Source organism: Bufo bufo, chromosome 4 (genome assembly GCF_905171765.1).
Source record: "Bufo bufo chromosome 4, aBufBuf1.1, whole genome shotgun sequence".
NCBI classification, from domain to species: domain Eukaryota; kingdom Metazoa; phylum Chordata; class Amphibia; order Anura; family Bufonidae; genus Bufo; species Bufo bufo.
The window spans coordinates 627,413,816-627,439,096 of NC_053392.1; the positions used below are offsets into that span (position 1 = coordinate 627,413,816).

The 25,281-nt window shown below is 45.3% G+C and overlaps 1 pseudogene; it reads left to right on the forward strand.

Annotated features, from left to right (window-relative positions):
* Window positions 1–20,263: 20,263 nt before the first annotated feature.
* LOC120999395 lies at window positions 20,264–24,010 on the forward strand (annotated as a pseudogene).
* The last annotated feature ends 1,271 nt before the right edge of the window (window positions 24,011–25,281 follow it).

Sequence of the window (25,281 nt, forward strand, 5' to 3'; positions counted from 1 at the left end):
CTAGAGGGAGCTCAGGAGATTACTACATACAGATATATACAGCCCCCACAAGAGGGAGCTCAGGAGATTACTACATACAGATATATACAGCCACCACTAGAGGGTGTTCAGGAGATTACTACATACAGATATATACAGCCTCCACTAGAGGAAGTTAAGGAGATTACTACATACAGATATATACAGCCACCACTAGAGGGAACTCAGGAGATTACTACATACAGATATATACAGCCCCCACTAGAGGGAGCTCAAGAGATTACTACATACAGATATATACAGCCCCCACTAGAGGGAACACAGGAGATTACTACATAGAGATATATACAGCAATCACTAGAGGAAGCTCAGGAGATTACTACATACAGATATATACAGCCCCCACAAGAGGGAGCTCAGGAGATTACTACATACAGATATATACAGCTACCACTAGAGGGAGCTCAGGGGATTACTACATACAGATATATACAGCCACCACTAGAGGGAGCTCAGGAGATTACTACATACAGATATATACAGCCCCCACTAGAGGGAGCTCAAGAGATTACTACATACAGATATATACAGCCACAGCTAGAGGGAGCTCAGGAGATTACTACATACAGATATATACAGCCCCCACAAGAGGGAGCTCAGGAGATTACTACATACAGATATATACAGCCACCACTAGAGGGTTTTCAGGAGATTACTACATACAGATATATACAGCCTCCACTAGAGGAAGTTAAGGAGATTACTACATACAGATATATACAGCCACCACTAGAGGGAACTCAGGAGATTACTACATACAGATATATACAGCCCCCACTAGAGGGAGCTCAAGAGATTACTACATACAGATATATACAGCCACCGCTAGAGGGAACTCAGGAGATTACTACATACAGATATATACAGCCCCCACTAGAGGGAGCTCAGGAGATTACTGCATACAGATAGATACAGCCACCACTAGAGGGAGCTCAGGAGATTACTGAATACAGATATATACAGCCACCACTAGATGGAGCTCAGGAGATTACTACATACAGATGTATACAGCTATCACTAGAGGGAGCTCAGGAGCTTACTGCATACAGTTATATACAGCCACTACTAAAGGGAGCTCAGGAGATTACTACACACAGGTATATACAGCCACCACAAGAGTGAGCTCAGGAGATTACTACATACACATATATATAGCCACCACTAGAGGGAGCTCAGGAGATTACTACATACAGATATATACAGCCACCACTAGAGGGAGCTCAGGAGATTACTACATACAGATATATACAGCCCCCACTGGAGGGAGCTCAAGAGATTACTACATACAGATATATACAGCCACCACTAGGGGAAGCTCAGGAGATTATTACATACAGAAATACATAGCCACCACTAGAGGGAGCTCAGGAGATTACTACATACAGATATATACAGCCTCCACCAGAGGAAGCTCAGGAGATTACTACATACAGATATATACAGCCACCACTAGAGGGAACTCAGGAGATTACTACATACAGATATATACATCCACCACTAGAGAGAGCTCAAGAGATTACTACATACAGATATATACAGCCACCACTAGAGGGAGCTCAAGAGATTACTACATACAGATATATACATCCCCCACTAGAGGGAGCTCAAGAGATTACTACATACAGATATATACAGACACCACAAGAGGAAGCTCAGGAGATATACAGTCACCACTGGAGGGAGCTCAGGAGATTACTATATAGAGATATATACAGCCACCACTAGGGGGAGCTTAGGAGATTACTACGTACAGATATATACAGCCACCACTAGAGGAGCTCAGGACATTACTACATACAGATATATACAGCCACCACTAGAGGGACCTCAGAAGATTACTACATACAGATGTATACAGCCACCACTAGAGGGAGCTCAGGAGATTACTACATACAGATATATACAGCCCCCACTAGAGGGAGCTCAGGAGATTACTGCATACAGATATATACAGCCACCACTAGATGGAGCTCAGGAGATTCCTACATACAGATGTATACAGTCATCACTAGAGGGAGCTCAGGAGTTTACTGCATACAGATAGATACAGCCACCACTAGATGGAGCTCAGGAGATTACTACATACAGATGTATACAGTCATCACTAGAGGGAACTCAGGAGCTTACTGCATACAGATATATACAGCCACCACTAGAGGGAGCTCAGGAGCTTACTGCATACAGATATATACAGCCACCACTAGATGGAGCTCAGGAGATTACTACATACAGGTATATACAGCCACCACTAGAGAGAGCTCAGGAGATTACTGCATACAGATATATACAGCCACCACTAGAGGGAACTCAGGAGATTACTACATACAGATATATACAGCCACCACTAGAGGGAGCTCAGGAGATTACTACATACAGATATATACAGCCACAACTAGAGGGAGCTCAGGAGATTACTACATACAGATATATACAGCCACCACTAGAGGGAACTCAGGAGATTACTACATACAGATATATACAGCCACCACTAGAGGGAACTCAGGAGATTACTACATACAGATATATACATCCACCACTAGAGGGAGCTCAAGAGATTACTACATACAGATATATACAGCCACCACTAGAGGGAGCTCAGGAGATTACTACATACAGATATATATATCCCCCACTAGAGGGAGCTCAAGAGATTACTACATACAGATATATACAGACACCACAAGAGGAAGCTCAGGAGATATACAGTCACCACTGGAGGGAGCTCAGGAGATTACTATATAGAGATATATACAGCCACCACTAGGGGGAGCTTAGGAGATTACTACGTACAGATATATACAGCCACCACTAGAGGAGCTCAGGACATTACTACATACAGATATATACAGCCACCACTAGAGGGACCTCAAAAGATTACTACATACAGATGTATGCAGTCATCACTAGAGGGAACTCAGGAGCTTACTGCATACAGATATATACAGCCACCACTAGAGGGAGCTCAGGAGCTTACTGCATACAGATATATACAGCCACCACTAGATGGAGCTCAGGAGATTACTACATACAGGTATATACAGCCACCACTAGAGAGAGCTCAGGAGATTACTGCATACAGATATATACAGCCACCACTAGAGGGAACTCAGGAGATTACTACATACAGATATATACAGCCACCACTAGAGGGAGCTCAGGAGATTACTACATACAGATATATACAGCCACCACTAGAGGGAGCTCAGGAGATTACTTAAAAAATAAGGAGTTCTAGAGCTGTGTGTGGTTTTGTGGGAGTGATTGCAGGTGGCTGAGTGTGGATTGCAGCAGAGAACATTGAAAGTTAAGTGTTTGTATTTTGTACTTGCATTTAAAAGCGTTTTTTTTTTTTTTTTTTTTTTTTTCTCTGCTTAATTAAGGCGAGTGCCTGGGGCAACCAGGTGCTATAAATTGAGCCACTTATACTCTTCAGAGCCTGCTCTTTCTGAGGCTTGCTCTACTAAGTGGCTTCTTATTAAGTGGAGTTAAAAAATAAGGAGTTTAAGAAAAGGAGTTTGGAAACTAAGGTTGGATATAATTTCCTTGTGTGTTGTTGGCTTAATTTTACGTGGTCCTTCAACTACAGCAGACAGGGTCTAAATCATTTATACTGTTTTACTTTTTTACTGTTGTAATCCCCATTTAGTATGTGTTGCACAATTTACAACGCAGTCCAGTGCACATCTTGCATGATGTATGCAGTCCTGGAACAGCCGTTCGAGGGTGTATATCTTTGTTCTAGATGTGAGCAAATTACCCGTTTGGAATCGCAGATCGAGTCTCTAAATGGGCAAGTTGCAACACTGAGAGGCATTGATAATTTGCAAAAGAGTTTGCTTCTCACCGAGCAAGCACTCTTTGGGGTAGATGAGGGGGAGGGTGACAGAGAGGAGGCTGAGGAAAGTGAGGTAGCTAGCTGGGTAAAAGTTAGAAAGCGGGGTAGAGGGAAGAGTGCCAGGGAGGCTAGCCCTGATCTGACACACCCCAACAAGTTTGCACGTTTGGCAGATGAGGGGGATGTCAGTCCGGGGACGGCACTGCTGCAGCCAGACACTTCCTCTGCCAGTCAGGGGAATGTCAGCTCCAGTAAGCAGGGAACCAGGAGAGCAGGGCAGGCCAGACAGGTGCTGGTAGTGGGAGACTCCATTATTAGGGGAACAGATAGGGAAATCTGTCACAAAGACCGTGATCGCCGAACAGTGTGCTGTCTTCCTGGCGCTAGAGTTCGACACATCGCGGATCGGGTTGACAGATTACTGGGAGGGGCTGGAGAAGATCCAGCGGTCATGGTCCATATCGGAACCAATGACAAAGTTAGAGGTAGGTGGAGAGTCCTTAAAAATGATTTCAGGGATTTAGGTCAAAAGCTGAGGGCAAGGACCTCTAAGGTAGTATTTTCCGAAATACTGCCTGTACCACGAGCCACACAAGAAAGGCAATGGGAGATTAGGGAGATTAACAAGTGGCTCAAGAACTGGTGTAGGATGGAGGGGTTTGGGTTCCTGGAGAACTGGGCCGATTTTTCTATCGGCAACAGGCTCTATCGTAGGGACGGGCTGCACCTCAATGGGGAAGGGGCAGCTGTGCTGGGGAGAAAGATGGCTAGAAGGTTGGAGGAGTGTTTAAACTAGGGACTGGGGGGGAGGGTAATTACAATATAGAAGGGGAAGATAGTGCAGATAGAGACCGGGGGCAAGGTAGTGGGACTGGGGGAGGAATGGAAGGAGGGACTAGAACAGTACAGAAGGAAAGGTGTAGGGTAAAAAATATACATAAACCTCTCAAATGTATGTATACTAATGCCAGAAGCCTGACTAATAAAACTGGTGAACTGGAATTAGTGATGTGTGAGGAGGACTATGACATAGTGGGAATAACTGAGACATGGCTGGATGATAGCTATGACTGGGCAGTTAATGTACATGGTTACAGTCTGTTTAGAAAGGATCGTCAAAACCGGAGAGGGGAAGGGGTTCTCCTTTATGTAAAGTCCTGTCTAAAGCCCACAGTCCGAGAAGATATAAGTGAGGGACATGAACATATGGAGTCACTATGGGTAGAGATACATGGAGCTAAAAACAACAATAAATTACTAATAGGAGTTTACTATAAACCACCTAATATACCAGAGTCCACAGAAAATCTACTACTAAACGAGATAGACGAGGCGGCAAATCATAATGAGGTGGTTATTATGGGGGACTTCAACTACCCAGATATAGACTGGGAAACTGAAACTTGTATATCTCATAAGGGAAACAGGTTCGTGGCTATAACCAAAGACAATTACCTCTCCCAACTGGTTCAGGACCCGACTAGAGGGACGGCCATACTGGACTTAGTATTAACCAATAGACCTGACAGAACAACAGACGTGCAGGTCGGGGGACACCTGGGAAATAGTGACCATAAAGTAATAACCTTCCAATTATCATTCAAAAGAGCGTTTCTACAGGGAGGAACAAAAATACCAAACTTCAAAAAAGCTAAATTTAGCCAACTAAGAGAGGCCATAGGCCAAACTAACTGGGACAAAGTCCTCACAAATACAGACACAAAATGGGATATCTTTAAAAACATCCTAAAAACTCATTGTCAGAGGTACATACCGTATGGTAATAAAAGGTTAAGGAACAAAAAGAAACCAATGTGGATAAATAGAACTGTAAAGAAAGCAATAAATGACAAAAAGAAAGCATATAAAACACTAAAACAGGAGGGTAGCACGGAAGCACTGAAAAACTATAAGGAAAAAAATAGAACATGTAAAAAACAAATAAAAGCGGCCAAACTAGAGACCGAGAGATTAATTGCCAAAGAGAGTAAAACCAACCCTAAAATGTTCTTCAATTATATAAATGTTAAAAAGTATAAAGCTGAAGGTGTTGGCCCTTTAAAGAGTAATGAGGGGGGAGTCGCAGAGAGCGACGAGGAGAAAGCAAAGCTGTTAAATATTTTTTTCTCCAATGTATTCACTGAGGAAAATAAATTGTCAGATGACATGCAGAATGCAAAAATAAATTCCCCATTAAAAGTGTCCTGTCTGACCCAGGAAGAAGTACAACAGCGACTTAAAAAGATTAAAATAGACAAATCGCCAGGACCAGATGGCATACACCCCCGTATCCTAAAGGAATTAAGTAATGTCATAGCCAGACCTTTATTTCTGATATTTGCAGACTCTATACTGACAGGGAATGTCCCACAGGATTGGCGCATGGCAAATGTGGTGCCAATATTCAAAAAGGGTCCAAAAACAGAGCCTGGAAACTATAGGCCGGTAAGTTTAACATCTGTTGTGGGTAAACTGTTTGAAGGTTTTCTGAGAGATGCTATCTTAGAGCATCTTAACGGAAATAAGCAAATAACGCCATATCAGCATGGCTTCGTGAGGGATCGGTCATGTCAAACTAATTTAATCAGTTTCTATGAGGAGGTAAGTTCTAGACTTGACAGCGGCGAATCAATGGATGTCGTGTATCTGGACTTCTCCAAAGCATCTGACACTGTACCACATAAAAGGTTAGTATATAAAATGAGAATGCTCGGACTGGGAGAAAACGTCTGTATGTGGGTAAGTAACTGGCTGAGGGATAGAAAACAGAGGGGGGTTATTAACGGTACATACTCAGATTGGGTCACTGTCACTAGTGGGGTACCTCAGGGGTCACTGTCACTAGTGGGGTACCTCAGGGGTCAGTACTGGAGGGGTCACTGTCACTAGTGGGGTACCTCAGGGGTCAGTACTGGAGGGGTCACTGTCACTAGTGGGGTACCTCAGGGGTCAGTACTGGAGGAGTCACTGTCACTAGTGGGGTACCTCAGGGGTCAGTACTGGAGGGGTCACTGTTACTAGTGGGGTACCTCAGGGGTCAGTATTGGAGGGGTCACTGTCACTAGTGGGGTACCTCAGGGGTCAGTATTGGGCCCTATTCTCTTCAATATATTTATTAATGATCTTGTAGAAGGCCTGCATAGTAAAGTATCAATTTTCGCAGATGACACTAAACTGTGTAAAGTAATTTACACTGAAGAGGACAGTATACTGTATATATACTAAAGAGGACAGTATACTGTATATATACTACAGAGGACAGTATACTGTATATATACTACAGAGGACAGTATACTGTATATACACTACAGAGGACAGTATACTGTATATATACTACAGAGGACAGTATACTGTATATATACTACAGAGGACAGTATACTGTATATATATACTACAGAGGACAGTATACTGTATATATATACTACAGAGGACAGTATACTGTATATATACTACAGAGGACAGTATACTGTATATATATACTACAGAGGACAGTATACTGTATATATACTACAGAGGACAGTATACTGTATATATACTACAGAGGACAGTATACTGTATATATACTACAGAGGACAGTATACTGTATATATACTACAGAGGACGGTATACTGTATATATACTACAGAGGACGGTATAATGTATATATACTACAGAGGACGGTATACTGTATATATATATACTACAGAGGACAGTATACTGTATATATACTACAGAGGACAGTATACTGTATATATACTACAGAGGACAGTACACTGTATATATACTACAGAGGACAGTATACTACTACAGAGGGATCTGGATAGATTGGAGGCTTGGGCAGATAAGTGGCAGATGAGGTTTAACACTGATAAATGTAAGGTTATGCACATGGGAAGGAAAAATGCAAGTCACCCGTACATACTAAATGGTAAAACACTCGGTAACACTGACATGGAAAAGGATCTAGGAATTTTAATAAACAGCAAACTAAACAGCAAAAACCAGTGTCAGGCAGCTGCTGCCAAGGCCAATAAGATAATGGGTTGCATCAAAAGGGGCATAGATTCCCGTGATATGAACATAGTCCTACCACTTTACAAATCGCTAGTCAGACCACACATGGAGTACTGTGTACAGTTCTGGGCTCCTGTAAACAAGGCAGACATAGCAGAGCTGGAGAGGGTTCAGAGGAGGGCAACTAAAGTAATAACTGGAATGGGGCAACTACAGTACCCTGAAAGATTATCAAAATTAGGGTTATTCACTTTAGAAAAAAGACGACTGAGGGGAGATCTAATTAATATGTATAAATATATCAGGGGTCAGTACAGAGATCTATCCCATCAGCTATTTATCCCCAGGACTGTGACTGTGACGAGGGGACATCCTCTGCGTCTGGAGGAAAGAAGGTTTGTACACAAACATAGCAGAGGATTCTTTACGGTAAGAGCAGTGAGACTATGGACTCTTTACTGTAAGAGCAGTGAGACTATGGACTCTTTACTGTAAGAGCAGTGAGACTATGGACTCTATACTGTAAGAGCAGTGAGACTATGGACTCTTTACTGTAAGAGCGGTGAGACTATGGACTCTTTACTGTAAGAGCAGTGAGACTATGGACTCTTTACTGTAAGAGCAGTGAGACTATGGACTCTTTACTGTAAGAGCAGTGAGACTATGGACTATTTACTATAAGAGCAGTGAGACTATGGACTCTTTACTGTAAGAGCAGTGAGACTATGGAGTCTTTACTGTAAGAGCAGTGAGACTATGGACTCTATACTGTAAGAGCAGTGAGACTATGGACTCTTTACTGTAAGAGCAGTGAGACTATGGACTCTATACTGTAAGAGCAGTGAGACTATAGACTCTTTACTGTAAGAGCAGAGAGACTATGGACTCTTTACTGTAAGAGCAGTGAGACTATGGACTCTATACTGTAAGAGCAGTGAGACTATGGACTCTTTACTGTAAGAGCAGTGAGACTATAGACTCTTTACTGTAAGAGCAGTGAGACTATGGACTCTATACTGTAAGAGCAGTGAGACTATGGACTCTATACTGGAAGAGCAGTGAGACTATAGACTCTTTACTGTAAGAGCAGTGAGACTATGGACTCTATACTGTAAGAGCAGTGAGACTATGGACTCTATACTGTAAGAGCAGTGAGACTATGGACTCTATACTGTAAGAGCAGTGAGACTATGGACTCTTTACTGTAAGAGCAGTGAGACTATGGACTCTATACTGTAAGAGCAGTGAGACTATGGACTCTTTACTGTAAGAGCAGTGAGACTATGGACTCTATACTGTAAGAGCAGTGACACTATGGACTCTTTACTGTAAGAGCAGTGAGACTATGGACTCTATACTGTAAGAGCAGTGAGACTATGGACTCTTTACTGTAAGAGCAGTGAGACTATGGACTCTTTACTGTAAGAGCAGTGAGACTATGGACTCTATACTGTAAGAGCAGTGAGACTATGGACTCTATACTGTAAGAGCAGTGAGACTATGGACTCTTTACTGTAAGAACAGTGAGACTATGGACTCTTTACTGTAAGAGCAGTGAGACTATGGACTCTTTACTGTAAGAGCAGTGAGACTATGGACTCTATACTGTAAGAGCAGTGAGACTATGGACTCTTTACTATAAGAGCAGTGAGACTATGGACTCTTTACTGTAAGAGCAGTGAGACTATGGAGTCTTTACTGTAAGAGCAGTGAGACTATGGACTCTTTACTGTAAGAGCAGTGAGACTATGGACTCTATACTGTAAGAGCAGTGAGACTATGGACTCTTTACTGTAAGAGCAGTGAGACTATGGACTCTATACTGTAAGAGCAGTGAGACTATAGACTCTTTACTGTAAGAGCAGAGAGACTATGGACTCTTTACTGTAAGAGCAGTGAGACTATGGACTCTATACTGTAAGAGCAGTGAGACTATGGACTCTTTACTGTAAGAGCAGTGAGACTATAGACTCTTTACTGTAAGAGCAGTGAGACTATGGACTCTATACTGTAAGAGCAGTGAGACTATGGACTCTATACTGGAAGAGCAGTGAGACTATAGACTCTTTACTGGAAGAGCAGTGAGACTATGGACTCTATACTGTAAGAGCAGTGAGACTATGGACTCTATACTGTAAGAGCAGTGAGACTATGGACTCTATACTGTAAGAGCAGTGAGACTATGGACTCTTTACTGTAAGAGCAGTGAGACTATGGACTCTATACTGTAAGAGCAGTGAGACTATGGACTCTATACTGTAAGAGCAGTGACACTATGGACTCTTTACTGTAAGAGCAGTGAGACTATGGACTCTATACTGTAAGAGCAGTGAGACTATGGACTCTTTACTGTAAGAGCAGTGAGACTATGGACTCTTTACTGTAAGAGCAGTGAGACTATGGACTCTTTACTGTAAGAGCAGTGAGACTATGGACTCTATACTGTAAGAGCAGTGAGACTATGGACTCTATACTGTAAGAGCAGTGAGACTATGGACTCTTTACTGTAAGAACAGTGAGACTATGGACTCTTTACTGTAAGAGCAGTGAGACTATGGACTCTTTACTGTAAGAGCAGTGAGACTATGGACTCTATACTGTAAGAGCAGTGAGACTATGGACTCTTTACTGTAAGAGCAGTGAGACTATGGACTCTATACTGTAAGAGCAGTGAGACTATGGACTCTTTACTGTAAGAGCAGTGAGACTATGGACTCTTTACTGTAAGAGCAGTGAGACTATGGAACTCTCTGCCTGAGGAGGTGGTGATGGTGAGTACAATAAAGGAATTCAAGAGGGGCCTGGATGTGTTTCTAGAGCTTAATAATATTACAGGCTATAGCTACTAGAGATCCAGGGAGTTATTCTGATTGGAGTCGGGAAGAAATTTTTTATTCCCCTAAAGTGGAGAAAATTGGCTTCTACCTCACAGGGTTTTTTGCCTTCCTCTGGATCAACTTGTAGGATGACAGGCCGAACTGGATGGACAAATGTCTTTTTTCGGCCTTATGTACTACTATACTATGTTACTACATACAGATATATACAGCCACCACTAGATGGAACTCAGGAGATTACTACATACAGATATATACAGCCACCACTAGATGGAACTCAGGAGATTACTACATACAGATATATACAGCCACCACTAGAGGGAGCTCAGGAGATTACTACATACAGATATATACAGCCACCACTAGAGGGAGCTCAGGAGATTACTGCATACAGATATATACAGCCACCACTAGAGGGAGCTCAGGAGATTACTACATACAGATATATATAGCCACCACTGGAGGAAACTCAGGAGATTACTACATACAGATATATACAGCCACCACTAGGGGAAGCTCAGGAGATTATTACATACAGATATATACACAGTCTCCACTAGAGGGAGCTCAGGAGATTACTACATACATATATATTCAGCCACCACTAGAGGTAGCTCAGGAGTTTACTACATACAGATATATACAGCCACCACTGGAGGAAACTCAGGAGATTACTGCATACAGATATATACAGCCACCACTAGGGGAAGCTCAGGAGATTATTACATACAGATATATACACAGTCTCCACTAGAGGGAGCTCAGGAGATTACTGCATACAGATATATACAGCCACCACTAGAGGGAGCTCAGGAGATTACTACATACAGATATATACAGCCACAACTATAGGGAGCTCAGGAGATTACTACATACAGATATACACAGTCTCCACTAGAGGGAGCTCAGGAGATTACTACATACAGTTGTTGACAGTCACTCGTTTAACCCCTTAGATGCAATGGTCAATAGTTACCACAGTATCTAAGGGACAAAAAACCTGTCTGCCGACTAAGCCGTGGCTCTTCACGTGGAGGGATCTGCAGTTTTCATCTTATCTCCTTATAGGCTGGGCTCACACGGGGCATCTGTGTGATATATATGACTGCAGCCAAATGTAAAACTTGCTGTACTTTATGAAAATTGTGGCCCCCAGAGGTGTAACTTCAAATCCTGGGCCCCAATGGAAAATTTGTAGGAGGCTCTTATGTGCTGTGTGCAGCTTATAATAGTGATACTTCCTTATGTTGTGGCCCCTCAGACTCCAGGGCCGAGCGGCCACTGCTTCTCCTGCACCCCCCATTGATTTTTGTGATATTTTTTATTTATTTTTTCTCTTTTTGACTTCACATCATGTGATGTTAATAAACAGCTGAAAAGCATAATGTCTGACAGCGCCACGCGTCCGGGGAGCGAAGACTGACACGTCTGCATGATTTGTATATTAACAATTTAATTTTGGAGCTTATTATTTATTCACTTGAGCTGTTGTCTTCTAATAAATGTCTGTGCCCCCCTCTAGGAATTTGCTTCGTAGTTTAATTTTGTTTTTGTCTTTTTGACATGGGGCCCGAGTAAATGAGATTTCACAACATAAGGAGTTTGTGCTGTCTCATGTGAAAACTGCAACTCTTAATAATATTAAAAAGATTATAATAAAATTAAGAATTAATAAGTGCTAAAAGTTAAAACTAATAATAACAAATATAAAAACATCAATAATAATAAAAGGAAATAATAATACTTATATTAATAAAAAATAATAGTAATTAATAATAAATACGAATAGCAAATACTACTGCTAATAAATAATAATAATATAATTAATTGTAAAAAATAATATTAAATATTAAATAATAATAATAATAGCAGTACCACCTTTCACCACAACTGATGACAATATTTTCTATAGAGACCTATGCAATAGCGCCCCCAGCAGAAACAACCTATATGCAGACACCTGTGTACAGGACTGGCTATGTATCAGGACAGCGTTGTAATGTACCCTATATTGGGGCATATGGACACCATGGTGGGGCAGATTAGGCAAATACTGGGTAGATGCCCTGTTATACCATGCATAGCTGAGTTATCTGCTGCAGCCCTAGGCTCCGGGGACCACACTGGTCAATTCAAACCAATGGGTACCTATCTACCTACATAGCAGTGCCCCCTGGTGCCAGCTGATCACATGGGGTCTTAGAAACATCATCCCACTTCCCAATTGTCATAGAGGGACATACATCTGAAGATGGGGGTTGTGCAAACCAGACAGCACCTTAAAAATGTGTCTATTGGAAGAGATCCCACTGCGTCTGTAGATGTGAATGAAATGTGGAGCAGCCAGACATCTTTGTGGCGAAACCAACCTCGCCACTGGGTTTTGGAGAGGACTGGCTGCTGGCCTCTTGCCTCTGGATTATGGGCCATATACTAACTTTTAAACCCCTGAACCTATTCAAGTGAATTTTGGATAGGTTTGTCCCCAAGTTATACTGTTTAAATTGATGTTAGTTATATGTATGGCCAATGTAAACTAACAAAGTTGTAACAATTTATAATAAGTGTAACTTGTCAGCTTGGGAGGAATATGCGGGTGTGTTTCTATTGTGCCATTGTCCCATTGTGTGTTTAAATGGTGATGTCTGTTCTGTTGTCCTCACATGTTTATTGGCGATCTCCCTTTGTCCTCAGAGATAATTGGATTGCTCCTCAGGTTGTCTCCGGGACAGAGAGGAGGAGACCATGATGCATTGTGGGGATATGTTGTCCTATGTCACAGTCTTCATTCTGGTCCTCTGGGGGCGTGAACGATTGGTTGCTGTAGTTACATTGTATGTGTTGTAAATTACTTATTGGTTGTATTTCAAACCCCTGTGGGCAGTACTATGTTTGTGGTTCATGAATAAAAGAGGCTGTACGTGAAGCTTGGAAGAAAGACGAGACAGAGGGGAGATGATAGAAACTTTTAAATACATAAAGGGAATCAACAAGGTAAAAGAGGAGAGAATATTTAAAAGAAGAAAAACTGCTACAAGAGGACATAGTTTTAAATTAGAGGGGCAAAGGTTTAAAAGTAATATCAGGAAGTATTACTTTACTGAGAGAGTAGTGGATGCATGGAATAGCCTTCCTGCAGAAGTGGTAGCTGCAAATACAGTGAAGGAGTTTAAGCATGCATGGGATAGGCATAAGGCCATCCTTCATATAAGATAGGGCCAGGGGCTATCCATAGTATTTAGTATATTGGGCAGACTGGATGGGCCAAATGGTTCTTATCTGCCGACACATTCTATGTTTCTATGTTTCTATAAGCACAGTCAGTCCACTGCTTGACCCTCAACACGGAGCCTTGTCTCGTTATTGGGGGGATTCACTGTATGCTGTTAGAGGACCGATTGCCAGAAGTGTAAGCTGATCCCTGTTCGTCTGCTAGCAGCTATTCGTGAGGTTCCAGTTCGGAGTGCTATTTTGTATCCAGTTCGGGAGTTTGGTGTATCCTGCAGTAGCTGGGCCTGTCTCTCAGAAAAGGGGCATATCGCCTAAACGGATTTTAACCCCTTGTCTGCTGAAACGGACCGTTACATTGGTGGCAAGCAGCGGGATCGTTCCTACAGCCAGAAGGACAGCTACAGGAGACACCATTTCTGTGGATTCTACAATTTAAGGACAACGCATGTCCCAGTACAGCGTCCCTGACAGCACCAGGATGGAGCCAGCAGTGTTATACGAGGAGGAGGACCTTGATGGCCGGGATGCATTAAGGAAAGGCATCTGGTACCAGGCCCTGGATAATCTACAATATCAGCGGGGTGAGAGTCTCCCCAGTGAAGAGCAGCGGTTGCAGAAGCAAGTGGCCCTGCGGATGCCCTTCCTGGGAGAGCAGCCCATGGAGGAATGGGTGAAGGAACTAGAGCACCGGGTATGGCAGGAGCTATGGCTGGAGGATGCCTACCAGGCGCTTTGGTGGTATATGGCACAGTATATACCCTGGACAGCCGAACATGACAAGCCAGAGGGAGAGGAGTTTTATGGTCCTGGCTTGTTATGGGAGTCCTTTGCAGAGCCTGACTTCGGGAGCCCTGCACAGTCCAGACTTCAGGACATTTTTTATGAGAGGGAGGCTAGGCATGAGTGGGATGACCCCCATGAGGTAGAGCAAGACCTGGCTCACCTAGCAACCCTGGAGTGGGAACTGGAGCAGGACTACCGAGATCTCTTCCACTCCATTGAGAAGGCTCAGCAGGATGGTAAGGTGACAGACCCAGATCCAGACCCATTCAGCTGGGCAGATATTGTAGAGTGTTACTGGGAAGGACCCCAGGTGGCCGGTAGAGATGGGACCGAGGTCTCTCCGCCGGTCCTGCAGGGAATTGGGAGCCCAGTCTCCATTCCCCAGCGGCAGTGTGAAGTGCAGGGAGAGGAGAGCAGCGTCCTCCCTCCCCAGCGGCAGGCTGAGTTACAGGGGGCAGAGGTAGTTGTTCCTGCCCCCCAGCAGCAAAGTGATATGCCGGGAAGGCAGTGTGAAATGCAGGGAGAGGAGAGCAGCGTCCTCCCTCCCCAGCGGCAGGCTGAGTTACAGGGGGCAGAGGTAGTAGTTCCTGCCCCCCAGCAGCAGAGTGATATGCCGAGAAGGCAGTGTGAAATGCAGGGAGAGGAGAGCAGCGTCCTCCCTACCCAGCGGCAGGCTGAGTTACAGGGGGCAGAGGTAGTTGTTCCTGCCCCCCAGCAGCAGCATGATTTTTTGGGAATTGGGAGCCCAGTCTCCATTCCCCAGCGGCAGGCGGAGTTACAGGGGGCAGAGACAGTCGGTCCTGTCCTCCAGCGGCAGAGTGTCCAGCAGGGAATAGAGAGCCCAGTCTCCTTTCCCCAGCAGCAGGACACTGTATTGGGAGCGGAGACGGTCGGTCGCCCTCCCCAGCGGCTGGAAGTATGTATGGGAGAGGAGCTCGTTACCCCCTCTCCCCAGCGGCAGCTTAACACACCAGGGGGAGACAGTAAGCCCCACAACAGTGCAGATGGGACCGTGGTCTCTGCACTTACAGCACAGGGGGTAGAGACAGTCGGTCTCCCCTTCCAACAACCAGGCTCCAACCAGGCTTCTTCCGTGGTAGCGCTGGCACCAGGGTAGAGTACCGCTGATCCCTGCCCACAAAGCAACCTCCACTCCAAGCCAGGGAGCAACACAGAGACCGGGAGTACCAGCTTCCAACATAACCTTGGTGGACTCACTGGACAGAGACAGGCTACCAAATGCAATAGGTCCAGTATTGGGTTGTGGGTGGGCTGCCAGACTAACTCAGGTACCGACCGGCGTGAGGTCAGGTACCTGGTTAGTCTTCCCTGGGGGGGGGAGATGTGTGGCGAAACCAACCTCGCCACTGGGTTTTGGAGAGGACTGGCTGCTGGCCTCTTGCCCCTGGATTATGGGCCATATACTAACTTTTAAACCCCTGAACCTATTCAAGTGAATTTTGGATAGGTTTGTCCCCAAGTTATACTGTTTAAATTGATGTTAGTTATATGTATGGCCAATGTAAACTCACAAAGTTGTAACAATTTATAATAAGTGTAACTTGTCAGCTTGGGAGGAAAATGCTGGGTGTGTTTCTTTTGTGCCATTGTCCCATTGTGTGTTTAAATGGTGATGTCTGTTCTGTTGTCCTCACATGTGTATTGGCGATCTTCCTTTGTCCTGAGAGATAATTGGATTGCTTCTCAGGTTGTCTCCGGGACAGAGAGGAGGAGACCATGAGGCATTGTGGGGATATGTTGTCCTATGTCACAGTCTTCATTCTGGTCCTCTGGGGGTGTGAACGATTGGTTGCTGTAGTTACATTGTATGTGTTGTAAATTACTGATTGGTTGTATTTCAAACCCCTGTGGGCAGTACTATGTTTGTGGTTTATGAATAAAAGAGGCTGTACGTGAAGCACAGTCAGTCCACTGCTTGACCCTCAACACGGAGCCTTGTCTCGTTATTGGGGGGATTCACTGTATGCTGTTAGAGGACCGATTGCCAGAAGTGTAAGCTGATCCCTGTTCGTCTGCTAGCAGCTATTCGTGAGGTTCAAGTTCGGAGTGCTATTTTGTATCCAGTTCGGGAGTTTGGTGTGTCCTGCAGTAGCTGGGCCTGTCTCTCAGAAAAGGGGCATATCGCCTAAACGGATTTTAACCCCTTGTCTGCTAAAACGATCCGTTACAATCTTGTTTAACCTAAAGATTTTGAGTCTTTACCTTCCCTCTGATGGATTCTGTAAATGGGGATTGGACGGGCTCTTTCAGATTTACAGTCCTGTGTGAGCCAATCAAATGTTTCTGCTGATCCTCCTCCCCTCTCACAGCATGAGCCTAACAGACTGTCAGGGAGAGAAGCTGCAGCTGCCCCCCCCCCCCCCCCCCTCCTCCCTCTCTGTCATGTACTCTATTACACTACATGGATTTTTGGGGACTGAGGAGGGTGGAGAGGCGGGAAAATGAGACTGCAGGCAGGGTGTAGAGGGTGCAGGTGGAGATGAGACTGCAGACAGGGTGAGGAGACTACAGGCAGGATGTGGAGGCTGCAGGTAGGGAGATGAGACTGCAGGCAGGGTGAGGAGGCTGCAGGTGGGATGATGAGACTGCAGGCAGGGTGAGGAGACTACAGGCAGGGTGAGGAGGCTGCAGGTGGGCAGATGAGACTGCAGGCAGGATGTGGAGGCTGCAGGTGGGAAGATGAGACTGCATGTGGAGAGATGAGACTGCAGGCAGGGTGTGGAGGCTGAAGGTGGGAAGATGAGACTGCATGTAGAGAGATGAGACTGCAGGCAGGGGTAGGAGGCTACAGGTGGGGAGATGAGACTGCAGGCAGGGGTAGGAGGCTACAGGTGGGGAGATGAGACTGCAGGCAGGGTGATGAGACTACAGGCAGGGTGAGGAGGCTACAGGTGGGGAGATGAGACTGCAGGTGGGGAGATGAGACTGCAGGCAGGGTGAGGAGGCTGCAGGTGGGGAGATGAGACTGCAGGCAGGGTGAGGAGGCTGCAGGTGGAGAGATGAGACTGCAGGCAGGGGTAGGAGGCTACAGGTGGGGAGATGAGACTGCAGGCAGGGGTAGGAGGCTACAGGTGGGGAGATGAGACTGCAGGCAGGGTGATGAGACTACAGGCAGGGTGAGGAGGCTACAGGTGGGGAGATGAGACTGCAGGTGGGGAGATGAGACTGCAGGCAGGGTGAGGAGGCTGCAGGTGGGGAGATGAGACTGCAGGCAGGGTGAGGAGGCTGCAGGTGGGGAGATGAGACTGCAGGCAGGATGTGGAGGCTGCAGGTGGAGAGATGAGACTTCAGGCAGGGTGAGGAGGTTGCAGGTGGGGAGATGAGACTGCAGGCAGGGTGTGGAGGCTGCAGGTGGGGAGATGAGACTGCAGGCAGGGTGAGGAGGCTGCAGGTGGGGAGATGAGACTGCAGGCAGGATGTGGAGGCTGCAGGTGGAGAGATGAGACTCCAGGCAGGGTGAGGAGGTTGCAGGTGGGGAGATGAGACTGCAGGCAGGGTGAGGAGGCTGCAGGTGGGGAGATGAGACTGCAGGCAGGGTGAGGAGGCTGCAGGTGGGGAGATGAGACTGCAAGCTGGGAGAGGAGACTACAGACAAGGTGAGAAGGCTGCAGGTAGGGAGATGAGACTGCAGGCAGGGTGAGGTGACTACAGGTGGGGAGATGAGACTGCAGGTGGAGAGAGGGGGCTGCCAGCTGCTGTGGGATGAGGTGGAGGACACTGTCCCCCGATCACATATATTACATTTCCATATATTCACATGTACTACTGATTTATACATCATTGCTCATTACCCATAGTAGTGATCAGGTGGGTGGTGGGAAGGATCCGGCGTCCAGACTACATGACTGATGCACTGATCTCCTCGCACTTCTTGTCCTTCTCTCTTCTGATGACTATTTTCTGGGCAGCAGCAGCTCTGACAGATATAAATGGAGGCTTATTCTGTGGTCCGGGAGAGAGATTATTTTTATACTTTCCACGGTTGGGGCACCTGCGGCTCTAGTATGATATTACTATCTCATAGATGTGGCCACTGATTAATATTACACCCAATGGCAACATTACTAATAAAGTGCAGTGACCCAAGCCACAAAGCTCACTGCACATACAATGATGCCTATGATCCGGTGGTGACAAAGTCCAGGGTCCTAAATGTTTATGTAGTGTCTCCAGCCTTGTACAGGCAGGCAGGATGATGAGGGACCGAAGGTGAAATTTGGGGGTGCACTTAAAAATGTTCAGGAGGTCCAGGATTCAGCAACATAGAAACTTACTGTCACGGACATTCCCGTGGTAGGTACCAGGAGATCGGAGAGACTGGCAACTCGTGGGTTAAATTGACAAGTTCACTGTGGCTCTTATTGTGTCTGTGTTTTGGTGACTGCCACATCCCTTGCCTCAGGTGTTGCTTGTTGGTAATTTACCTTTCCCATAAGTAGCCGCTTCTCACTCTTGGAGGTGCGGTTTATAGATTTTCTTCCTGCCTTCTAACTAGCTGGTCGGTTGTACTCTGTGGTGCTTCTGGAGTTGCCATTTTTCTACTTTCAGATAAGTCTTGTCTGTTCTTATTGTTTTGTGTTTGTTATATTCCCTGTTGTTGTATCTGGGCCTGAGACAGAGACTTCAATTCGTCCATCTGAGGAGGAATGCGTTGTCTCTGGTCCTAACCTCATTCCAGGGCCTTATAGGGAAATCAGGGCCTAGCTATACAGCATATGAATATTCCTACCTTCAAGGTCTATTCATATTGATAGGTGGTTAGGGCCCGTAATAGGGTTGTTTAGGAGGTGACCTGTTCCTTCCCTAGTTTCCAGGCTCAGTTACTGTTCCCCTTCCCTCCTGTGTTCAGTGTGGAGTTTTCCCCCACACTGATCGTGACACTTACTGGCTGATATAGTTCAGAGGTAGAAAAAAGAAAAGGCATAAACTGGAAGATTGAAGGACATGGAGGAAGATAGTCAGGACATCGAGGAAGAGAGACAAAAAAGGATAGAAGAGAGGTAGGATATAGAAAAGGGACAGGACCAGAAGGAAGAGAGACTGGACTTGTAAAAAGAGTGTCAGGACATGGAAGAAGGGAGGCAGGATATTGAAGGGAGGCAGGACATGGAAGAAGGGAGGCAGGACATGGAAGAAGGGAGGCAGGACATGGAAGAAGGAAGGCAGGACACTGAAGAAGAGAGGCCGGATATGAAAGAAGCGAGGCAGGACACAGAAGAAGCGAGGCAGGACATTGAAGAAAGGAGGCAGGACATAAAACAAGCGAGGCAGGACATGGAAGAATAAACAGAAAATTGAGGAAGGGAGACAAAAAGGAAATTATTAAAGGGAGGACATAGAGGAGGAGATAAAATACAGGAAGGAAGAGAGGCAGGACATAGTGAAATAGAGTCAGGATAAGGAGGAAGGGAGTCAGGACATGGAGGAAGAGAGACAGGAGCTTGAGGAATAGAGGCATGACACTAAGGAAGAGAGACAAAACAGGACAGAAAAGAGATAGGACAGGAAGGAAGAGAGACTGGACATGGAGGAGGAGAGCCAGGACATGGAAGAAGAGAAACAGGGCAGGAATGAAGAAAGGAAGGACGTAGTGGAAGAAGGGAGGAGGTACATGGAAGAACAGAGGCAGGATATGGAGGAGAAGAGACAGGACTTTGAGAAAAAGAGGCAGGACACTGAGGAAGAGAGGTAGGACAGGAATAAAGAAAGGTAGGACATAGTGAAAGAGTGACAAGGCACAAATGAAAATAGGGCATGGAGAAAGAAGGACAGGAAGGAAGAGAGATAAAGCAGGAAGGAAGAGACATTGAGGAACAGACACAAGTAAGACTGGAAGAAACACAAGACAGGAAGGCAGAGGGATAACACATGGAAAAATGGAGGCACTGCATGGAGGCAAAATGGAAGGACATGGAGGAAGAGAAAAAAAGACAGAAAGGATGAAGGAAGGCAGGACAGGAAAAGAGGAAGAAAATGGAGGAAGGGGACCAGGACATGGAGGAATAGATGGAAGGAAGAGAGATAAGACATGGAGGAAGAAAGGTGGAACATGGAGCAAAAGTAGCAGGACAGAGCAGAGGAGAGGCAGGACAGGAAGGAAAAAAGGCAGGATATGGAGGACCAGAGAAAACACACCAAAGTAAAGAGACAGAACATGGATCTGTATAATCTGTGGGAGAGGTGGGTGGAGAATTACTGCCTAAACAGAAACAATGTTGCAATATTAATGTCATATATTTGTATAAAGTTTAATGCAAGTCTATGGGAATGACTTTTTCCAGACATAGACAAGTCTTCAGACGTAAACCAGAGAGTCAGAAGGTCGGTGTGTCTGTTTTTTTCCCCAACAAAACTTTGCATAGGCCCTTATGGTAACTATAGAAGAAAGTCTGAATGTACAGATAGAAAGTCCTAAAGTCTCTCAGTATTAGCTGGCTGTGCACTAACTCTTTCCACAGTGCAGTGCAAATACAGTGTAATAACAGTGCAAATTAACAGGATACATTACAATAAAGATAGAAATGCAGTTCAACAAAATAAAACAGTACAAGTGTACACAACAGAAGAAATCACACTGCAAGTTACCCCTTCAAAGTGCAATAAAGTAGGGAGTTGTTGGCATTGTGTAGTAGCAATAGGGGCAAATGTCCACAAACGTCCATAGTCCAAAGTATCCTTGCTTTAGGCACTATAATAACAATGATTATAAATAAGCTTAATATTTTGGCTTCAGAAATGATCCCCTGAAGAAACCAGACTTAACGCGAAACTCGAGTTGGGTGATGAAGTAACCATCAGTCCACCCCTAGCACAAGCAGAAGATGGGAAAATAGGAAGGATAAGGAATGAAGAGCCAAGACATGGAGCAGTGAGCGGAAATAGACTGAATAAAGGCAAGATGGAAGGAACAAAGGGAGGTCAGGGAGAAGGAAGAGAAAAGACAGGAGGATCAGAAAGAGGACATGGAGAGAAGACAGGAGAAACAGAGGGATGACTGGAAGAATGGAGAGATAAGACAGGAGGAACAGAGGGAGGACAGGAAGAAGAAAGAGAAAGGACAAGAGGAACAGAGGGAGGACAAAGAGAAGGAAGAGAAAAGAAAGGAGGAACAGAGGGAGGACAAAGAGAAGGAAGAGAAAAGAAAGGAGGAACAGAGGGAGGACTCGGAGGACAAAGAGAAGGAATAGAAAAGACAGGAGGAAAAGAGAGATGACAAAGAGAAGGAAGAGAAAAGAAAGGAGGAACAGAGGGAGGACTTGGAGAAGAAAGAGAACAGACAGGAGGAACAGACGGAGGACAAAGAGAAGGAAGAGAAAAGACAGGAGGAAAAGAGGGAGGACTTGGAGAAGAAAGAGAAAAGACAGGAGAAACAGAGGGAGGACAAAGAGAAGGAAGAGAAAAGAAATGAGGAACAGAGGGAGGACAAAGAGAAGGAAGAGAAAAGAAAGTAGGAACAGAGGGAGGACAAAGAGAAGGAAGAGAAAAGAAAGGAGGAACAGAGGGAGGACTTGGAGAAGAAAGAGAACAGACAGGAGGAACAGACGGAGGACAAAGAGAAGGAAGAGAAAAGACAGGAGGAAAAGAGGGATGACAAAGAGAAGGAACTAGAGAAAAGAAAGGAGGAACAGAGGGAGGACAGGAAGAAGAAAGAGAAAGGACAAGAGGAACAGAGGGAGGACAAAGAGAAGGAAGAGAAAAGAAAGGAGGAACAGAGGGAGGACAAAGAGAAGGAAGAGAAAAGAAAGGAGGAACAGAGGGAGGACAAAGAGAAGGAAGAGAAAAGAAAGGAGGAACAGAGGGAGGACTTGGAGAAGAAAGAGAACAGACAGGAGGAACAGACGGAGTACAAAGAGAAGGAAGAGAAAAGACAGGAGGAAAAGAGGGATGACAAAGAGAAGGAACTAGAGAAAAGAAAGGAGGAACAGAGGGAGGACAGGAAGAAGAAAGAGAAAAGACAGGAGGACAGACGGAGGACAAAGAGAAGGAAGAGAAAAGAAAGGAGGAACCGAGGGAGGACTTGGAGAAGAAAGAGAAAAGACAGGAGAAACAAAGAGAAGGAAGAGAAAAGACAGGAGGAACAGACGGAGGGCAAAGATAAGGAAGAGACAAGACAGGAGGAGCAGAGGGAGGACAGGGAGAATGTAGAGATAAGACTGGAGGATACAAGGAGGACAGGAGGGAGACAGAAACAGGAGGAATAGAGTAAATAAACAGAAGGAAGAGACAAGACAGGAGGAACAGAGGGAGGACAGGGAGAAGAAAGGGAAAAGACAGGAGGAGCAGAGGGAGGACAGGGAGAAGAAAGGGAAAAGACAGGAGGACCAGAGGGAGGACAGGGAGAATAAAGAGAAAAGACAGGAGGAACAGAGGGAGGACAGGAAGAAGAAAGGGAAAAGACAGGAGGAACAGAGGGAGGACAGGGAGAAGAAAGGGAAAAGACAGGAGGAGCAGAGGGAGGACAGGGAGAAGAAAGGGAAAAGACAGGAGGACCAGAGGGAGGACAGGGAGAATAAAGAGAAAAGACAGGAGGAACAGAGGGAGGACAGGAAGAAGAAAGGGAAAAGACAGGAGGAGCAGAGGGAGGACAGGGAGAAGAAAGGGAAAAGACAGGAGGAACAGAGGGAGGACAGGGAGAAGAAAGAGAAAAGACAGGAGGAACAGAGGGAGGACCGGAAGAAGAAAGAGAAAAGAAAGGAGGAAAAGATGGAGGACAAAGAGAAGGGAGAGATAAGACTGGAGGATACAAGGAGGACAGGAGGGAGACAGAGACAGGAGGAATAGAGTAAATAAGCAGAAGGAAGAGACAAGACAGGAGGAGCAGAGGGAGGACAGGGAGAAGAAAGGGAAAAGACAGGAGGAGCAGAGGGAGGACAAAGAGAAGGAAGAGAAAAGACAGGAGGACCAGAGGGAGGACAGGGAGAAGAAAGAGAAAAGACAGGAGGAACAGAGGGAGGACAGGAAGAAGAAAGGGAAAAGACAGGAGGAGCAGAGGGAGGACAGGGAGAAGAAAGGGAAAAGACAGGAGGACCAGAGGGAGGACAGGGAGAAGAAAGAGAAAAGACAGGAGGAACAGAGGGAGGACAGGAAGAAGAAAGAGAAAAGACAGGAGGAACAGATGGAGGACAGGAAGAAGAAAGAGAACAGACAGGAGGAACAGATGGAGGATATGGAGAAGAAAGAGAAAAGACAGGAGGAAAAGATGGAGGACAAAGAGAATGTAGAGATAAGACTGGAGGACAGGAGGGAGACAGAGACAGGAGGAATAGAGTAAATAAGCAGAAGGAAGAGATAAGACAGGAGGGACAGAAGGAGATTGAGGAGAAGCTGCATTGAGTGAGCTGAATGTCAGATACTAGGTAGCAGCGCTGCTCCTTGCGCCTGTTCACACCAGTCTGTATTGGGTCTGAGGCGGCTCAGAGAGGCAGATATCTGCACCATGCCTGTCCTCATTACTACGAGCTGCTGCAGGAGATGAAATGAGTTTTATGGCCGGTCCTCCAGGACAGTCAGCAGCAGCTAAATGATTCGTAAATGTAAAGAAAATTAAACGGGGGAATAATGGATTTTCCCAGCGTTCTGGTGGTAATGGAGCAGAAATAATGATTACTACGAGCCGGGCATTTAACCTCTCTACATCCCAAAGTTTACTTAAGAAAAGTGGCTGTGAGCGCAGCATAAACAAGAAGAGCGGTTAAAACACTCAGCACAAGTGCGAATACAAACATCATAATACACACACAGCTGTTAGCGGCGTGCAGAACAGTGAGTGCAGCTCTGGAGTATAATACAGGATGTAACTGAGGATCAGTACAGGATAAGTAATGTATGTACACAGTGACTGCACCAGCAGAATAGTGAGTGCAGCTCTGGAGTATAATACACGATGTAACTCAGGATCAGTACAGGATAAATAATGTAATGTATGTACACAGTGACTGCACCAGCAGAATAGTGAGTGCAGCTCTGGAGTATAATACAGGATGTAACTCAGGGTCAGTACAGGATAAGTAATGTATGTACACAGTGACTGCACCAGCAGAATAGTGAGTGCAGCTCTGGAGTATAATACAGGAGGTAACTCAGAATCAGTACAGAATAAGTAATGTATGTACACAGTGACTGCACCAGCAGAATAGTTAGTGCAGCTCTGGAGTATAATACAGGATGTAACTCAGGGTCAGTACAGGATAAGTAATGTATGTACACAGTGACTGCACCAGCAGAATAGTGAATGCAGCTCTGGAGTATAATACAGGATGTAACTCAGGATCAGTACAGGATAAGTAATGTATGTATACAGTGACTGCACCAGCAGAATAGTGAGTGCAGCTCTGGAGTATAATACAGGATGTAACTCAGGATCAGTACAGGATAAGTAATGTATGTACACAGTGACTGCACCAGCAGAATAGTGAGCGCAGCTCTGGAGTATAATACAGGATGTAACTCAGGATCAGTACAGGATAAGTAATGTATGTACACAGTGACTGCACCAGCAGAATAGTGAGTGCAGCTCTGGAGTACAATACAGGATGTAACTCA